The sequence below is a fragment of the Macrobrachium nipponense genome, chromosome 16 (assembly GCF_015104395.2).
Source record: "Macrobrachium nipponense isolate FS-2020 chromosome 16, ASM1510439v2, whole genome shotgun sequence".
In the NCBI taxonomy this organism is placed as follows: Eukaryota; Metazoa; Arthropoda; class Malacostraca; order Decapoda; family Palaemonidae; genus Macrobrachium; species Macrobrachium nipponense.
This window is the reverse complement of record NC_087209.1, coordinates 67,933,781-67,941,254: the sequence shown is the minus strand read 5'-3', so window position 1 is coordinate 67,941,254 and position 7,474 is coordinate 67,933,781.

Sequence of the window (7,474 nt, the reverse complement as noted above, 5' to 3'; positions counted from 1 at the left end):
TTGTAGATTCTTTAATTATTTTGTTTTAATTTTCTTTTTAGTCACTAGAAGTATGACTAATGGTGTATCCTTAAATATGTATGATTTTCAGTCACTAGAGGGTAACTAATTGTAATTTAAGTATTGTTCTTTTGTTTCATGGTCCTTGAATGACCGAATATTGTTTACTTTGACAATAAAGTTTTCTTTATCCAGTGTGCTTCCTGGATTGGTGATTAACGGTTATTGGATTATTACTTAGATATATAAGTGTTTTGCATACGGTAAGAGATAATTGTTCATCTTTATGTTTCGTTACACCAGTGGACTTATTTATTTCTCATTATTTCTTTATAATATTTATATACATACGTGTAGAATATCTATTTTAATTAAAAGTGGTTAAAAGTGATTTAATATATTTTCCCTTTTAAATTATAAACTTTAAAATTGAACCTGGTAAAGTAGCACTAACTTAAATATCACTAAGAACATTGTTATGATCTATAAAGTGCTACTTGAAATCTAAAAAATATTAATATGAATCATAACAATATATATATATATATATATATATATATATATATATATATATATATATATATATATATATGTATATAATATATGTATGTTATATATATATGTATATATATGTATGTATATATATATGTATATATATGTATATATATGTATATATATAGTATGTATATATATATGTATATATATATATTATATATATATATATATATATATATATATATATATATATATATATATATATATATATATATATAATATATATACACATACATGTGTGTCTGTGGTTTGTGTGTATATGTACGTATGTATATTATATATATATATATGTATATGTATATGTATATGTATATGTATATGTATAATGTATGTGTATATGTATACTGGCATGTGTAATTATATGTGAAAGGATAATCCTCGTTGAGTCTTTGCATTGAAACGTGTTTACGTCATATTGATTAGAATTCAGTTTTTACGTTTTCCGAGACATAAATAAGTGAACGTACATCTTGATATTGAAGAAACTTGAATAGCGAATGTATAGAAAAAAATATGTGAAGGATGAGAATAGGGTGTAAATATTCAAAAGGGGGAAGGAAATAAAGGAAAAAAAAGATAATTGATAAATGATAGGGGAGCAGCAATGAAATTGTAATGAAATATTGTTCTCAACGAAATCTTTCTGACGATATATTTAAAAAAAAAAAAAAAACTTTATAGAACATATGAGCGGTTTAATTGAATTAATGTACAGACGACACTTACATTAATTCTTTCCAAACGTTCGGCACTCGTGTGAGCGATAAAATGTTTTTTTTCAAATTTATCAGTGTTATCTTTCGTGGAATAATTTAATAATATTAGAGAGAGAGAGAAAGAGAGAGAGAGAGAGAGAGAGAGTCCTAAGCTAAATAATTATTAAATCTTTTCGATTCATATGCCCTTGCAATAAAAGATTCTAATTTTTTTTTTTTATTGATAACTAATGTGCCGGTTTTGCCTCTCCATCCGTCCTCACTTAATTCTGTCCAATCTCAGATCTAAAAAAAAGACTATTGAGGCTAGAGGGCTGCAAATTGATATTTTGATCATTCACACTCCAATAATCAAACATACCAAGTTCCAATCGTCTAGCATCCGTAGTTTTTATGTTATTCAAGGCTAAAGTTAGCCACGGATTGTGCATCTTGCCGTGCTTTCCGGAGGCAGGGGACGCAACTCTCACTCTACCATTATCTGGTGAGCAACTGAAGTGGCGGGCATTATAGAGCTGATGGTTTTGTACAGCATTATGCGATGTATAGAAAACTCGATTGCGCAGAAGCTTCGGCGCATTTTTCACTTTATTTTCCATATTAATGCATTTCCACGGAATAAATACCTTTTCATTTTGATAATGAATTTATGAATTAACAAATCGAGAAAATAATGTAGGAATTAACACTTATTAACCTAAAGAAACATTTATAGTTCATTGCCATGCAATCTAATCAGCTAACAGTAGTAGAAATTACCTTTTATGGTGCTTAATCATTAAACTTACGTTGCAAGAAACACAAAACGCTACGTTTCATTTCCTATCTGTTCCCTTTCCTCGCTTCTCGCCAATCTTGCAACTTCATCTTCGACTTGAACGCTGATCATATTTTCAGTTATTTAAGAAGATATCCTCGAAGGCAGCCTCACTTGAGTTTCTGAAAATGCGGCTCAGTGGTCTGGCTAAACCACTCCAGAGTCATAATGTGTATTGCCCAGGCGCCGCCTTCCCCACGCGAAACTGACTTGGCACCGACTCTAATCCCCAAATTCTCCCAGTAATTCATTGCTGTGATAATAACCGCGTCGTATATCCAGGGAGTCGGCTGCTAATGAAGGCGAAGCTTTGGAATTCCTCGGTAAACAAGCCAAGACGGTGTATCTGCCATTGTCTGCGAAGTCGAGCTGATGGAAGGCTGGTTGTAAATTGCAGAGGTGCAATTACAATGGAAGGCAATAATTGAGCAGCTTGGAGATGGTAAATGATTGAGATTGTATGCGTTAGATTCACGTTATTTGGGTTGCTTGTTTGTTAGATTTAACTGACCTTGCTATAATCTTAAAAGAACAGTAATTAAATAGTAGATAATTGTTGAACTGAATGCTTTATGGCTAGTGATTCATTAAGGGAAAGTTGACTCTGGATGCACGAAACTTTAAGGGCGCTGTTAGGTGTTTAGTGAAAACTAGCGTGCAAATTTAGGTTGCGTTTGACCTTGGGTTTGAAAGACGCTGTCAAATAAGTAGTTAAGATGAATGAAGCAAATATGGAAACTCTTCAAGCTAGAAATAGTACAGTCTGGCAGATGGGAAAACTCAGACGTGTGTCGTGAATGTGTTTATGTAGAATGAATATGTAAACTCGCTGGCTTCACGGAGAAATTTGGAAAATGATAACATGATTAACAAAAAGTTCAGAAACCGCAAACCTCCGCCAGGCCCTCCTTCCTCCCTCCCACAAACGTTTTCTACGTAGATGTGGATCTCTCATAAAATTTAGTCCGTTTTTCCCAGCCTTGAGCCCTGCCTCTGATAAGATAAACCTTCTTGTCTCTGGTAGTGAGTTTGGGAGACAACTTTCTCGTAGCTATTTTTTTTTTCTTTTAATTGATGGAAAAAGGAAACCATTGTTGTGCAAGTTTCAAAAACACAATTCTTTTTTGTGCAATGCATAATAAACATATTTACGCATATATTTTTCTGTACATCGATTATCTTGCTCTCATGGCACCAAAATTAGATTATATTTTTATAGCTAAACAAAATTCTGAGCTAATTTAGATTCAACAAAAAAGAGGAATTGATAGTAATCGAAATTAGTTTTAACAGAATTATAGTAAGTTGCAGTCTAACTCTTTAATATATATTTGATTAACAATTACTATAATGTGTCACATCTTACACAAGTAAAATAAAAAAAGAAGTGTTCAGACCACAAACTATCTCCAAGGCTGAGCAAGCCATCCTGCCAAAATGTTCCATTCTCCTCAAAGTTACATTCTTAACACTGCCAAAATCTAATTATTTGTTGACAGTCAAGTGTCCGACCTTGGGTTCCAGTGATAGATATCTGTGCAACTCCGGTAACTACAGGAAATACAACGAAAGAAGTCGAGCTAAAACCGTAAATTTAGTATTTTTATTTTTTTTCCTTGGAAGGTACGTCTTCGCCTCGGTGTGCCAATGATGCGTCACAGTCCCTGAAGTGCTTGGAGGAATTCATGCACTCAAAAGTAAAACGGCTCCACCAATCTTTCACTCTGTTCATTTCCAGAAAAAGGAAATTCTCTGCTTTCTTCAGTATTTGCCGAATCCTGTAACCTTGGTTTTATCAATTGGCATTTATTATATATCATTACTGTATTACCATAGATCACGCGAGACATTAAATTTCAAATATGAATATATTTATTTATATATAATATATACACATACACACACATACACACACACACACACACAATGTAGCGAGGAAGTACACGTCTTGAAGATATAAAATCCACTTAACAAGAAGAGTACTTCCGTAGTTTATTCTACGGAACTACTTGTTCCAAGTCCCGGTTTTCACTCGCCTTCTTAGGTGGATTTTATGACATTATATTTTATATATATATATATATATATATATATATATATATATATATATATATATATATATATATATATATATAGTGTGTTGTGTGTGTGTGTATATATGTGTGTGTGTGTGTGTATCCGAGATTCTTAATATCTCAAGGCAGAAATACGAACGCCGATTAAGCTCCCATAGAAGAAACAACATATTTATTCCGCGCGATCGAGACAAACAAATTCCCAATCTGAAGAGAAAGGCCATAAAGTCCAATATGAGTTCAAGAACCATATTGGGGATTTAGACAGTAATAAAGCATTGGAGTGATAGGGGACGGAGACAATGAAAGGTGACTATATGAACTCGGGAATGTAATTTGAGGCAATAAAAGAAGGGGATGAAGGAAAAAACCAATAACCGTGAGGTAGACGAATGCAAAGTGGATAGGGAACTATGCAAATATAAACGGTTCCATGAAATAGTGTTCAAGAATGGAAAAATACAGTTTTATTTTATTTTTTGGTGTGACGTTACTGCTGTACCATGTTGTAAAATATTTCCTTTCCTGTTCTAAGTGAGCATTACATTATATATATATATATATATATATATATATATATCTATATATATATATATATATATATGTATTTATATATTATATAATATATATATATATATATATATATATATATATATATAATATGATGAGGGTTCAGGTGTCTGGCCTGTTGTGAGGTAACAATTAATGAATGGGTAAGTGTAGTAACCAGATACTTGGCACTTTGTCACATAGTATATATATATTTATATATATATATATATATATATATATATCCTATATATATATATATATAAATATATAAATATATACATATATATTATATATATATATTATATATCTATATATATATATATATATCCTATATATAGATAATATATATAAGTATATGTATAATAGATATATATATATAGTATATATTATATTATATAATATATTATATATAATGTATATATATTTATATATACTATATATATATATATATATATATATATATATATAATATAATAGAATGTGAGACAAAGTGCCAAGTATCTGGTTACTACAATTACAATTCATTAATTGTTACCTCACAACAGCCAGACACTGAACCCTCATCACAGGTACTAAACCACTGAAATACTCTAAAGGCAACAGTGATCCCTTAACAACTTACCAGTATTGCAGAAAATCAGACAAAGTTCATCAAAACAGGTGTGAGGTAATCTTGCAAGTAATTAAATTAATCAAAGGGCATCACTCCATCAACACTTTAAAAGTCTAAGTATTTCCCGGATTTCAAAAGTCTAAGTACTTCCCTGGTTCTTGGTCACTTCAAATAAATTGAAGGAAAACAGATCAATTACCACTCTATTTTTCTATCTAAGCTAAATATAATCATATGCAAATATACTGGTGAGAAATGAAATACTTATAAAAATTTTAAATATAAAAATTTATCATTAAACTCAAAATTATATGTGAAATTCACAATATCAGGGAAAATTACTTACTTGAAAACAAAGTAAAGTTCAATTAATTCTTGAATAAATTCAGTAAAATTAAATCAAAATTAATTTATCACAAAATTCAAGAAAATTAATTCAATCAAAATTCAAAATTGTTAGGCAATACTTAAAATTTGGAAATTAATTCACAAGTGCTAACCAAAAATAAAACTTGAAAAGAATTCTAAGTAAATGCAAATTAATTCACAAGTGTTAAATTCAATTAAATGTGCAATGATTAAGTAATGAAAATAACTAAGTTAATCAAATTTTGAATGCAAATGAAAACACAGAAAAATGTGGAAAATACCGAAATTGCAAAAAGTATTAATCACACAAAATATGAGATAAAAAGACACAATTCAATAAGAAACTGGATAAATGCACCAAAATTAAACACTTCAATAAGAAAATGGATAAATGCACAAAACATAAAAAAATGACTTCAAATGAAACAAACACAAAACACAAAAATTGGCAATGTGTAAAAATGTAAATCTTTCCACTCAACCATTGTAACAATTAGTTATTAGTTCTCTAAACCATCGTAACCAATAGTTATTAGTTTCTTACCAAACCACCGACTATTAGTTATTAGTTGCAACTAATAAAATATAACACACTTTACCTTCTTGGTATACCAGTTATCTTTCTGTGCTGCAGCTTGTTCAAAAGCAACATTCATATATATATATATATATATATATATATATATATATATATATATATATATATATATATATATATATATATATATATATATATATATATATATGTATATATATATATATATATTTTATATATAATATATCTATATATATATATATATATATATATATATATATATATATATATATATATATATATATATATATATACAGGCATACATACAAATCTGCCAAGGTTCATTTTATTCGATTATGTGCTTGTTAATTTAATATCATAATTACATTAAAACTTAGTATAAAGTTTGGCATAGAGACATACATCAACGCAGGCCACCGAGAACCTTAAAGGCACATACTCACGCGAACTGCACACACATATGTACACACATACACATGTTATATATATATATATATATATATATATATATATTTATATATATATATGATATATATATATATCATATTATATATATATATATTATATGTAACATTATCGCAGGTGAAAAATAAGAAACGGGGAGAAGGTCCTGGCCATTTTCGAGTTATTTGTTCCCCTGCTTTTTTTTTCTGAAGAAATGGAGTGGTTGTGCAAATGTGCAAATTGATATAATCTCAGATGTACGATGTGTTTACATTCCATTACTACGGATTTCATACAATTGTACTATAGTGAGCTGCGAGAATAAAGCCAACTTTCAGATGATGCAGTAGCTTGGGAATATTCGAAAATTATTCATTCTCACTTATCCGAGTATAGCGTTTGATCGCCTGTTGTGCCAAAGAAAAATCTTGAAGTGTTACGAACAGCTACAGAGCGCTTTCCTTTTACATCTTCTGAAGGATCAGAAAAAAATAAAATACACTGAGAATGTAGTAACAGTACCTCAGTGAATTTAGAAAATAGAATAAATTGAACATTCAGTAACAGAGAATCAAGGACTTCGTTCGTTTCTATTGCAGGCACAGTGGAAGGTATTGTTAAGGAAATAGGTTCGTATCTATTATTAAAAACTCGAACATGTTTTTCCTCAAAAGAGTGACTCGATATCCATTTAATAGTGCCTGAGATTCGTCCAGTATTATTACAATGGCTTCATCATTTTCGTATCCTCTTGAGAATGTTGAAGCGTATGTTGTA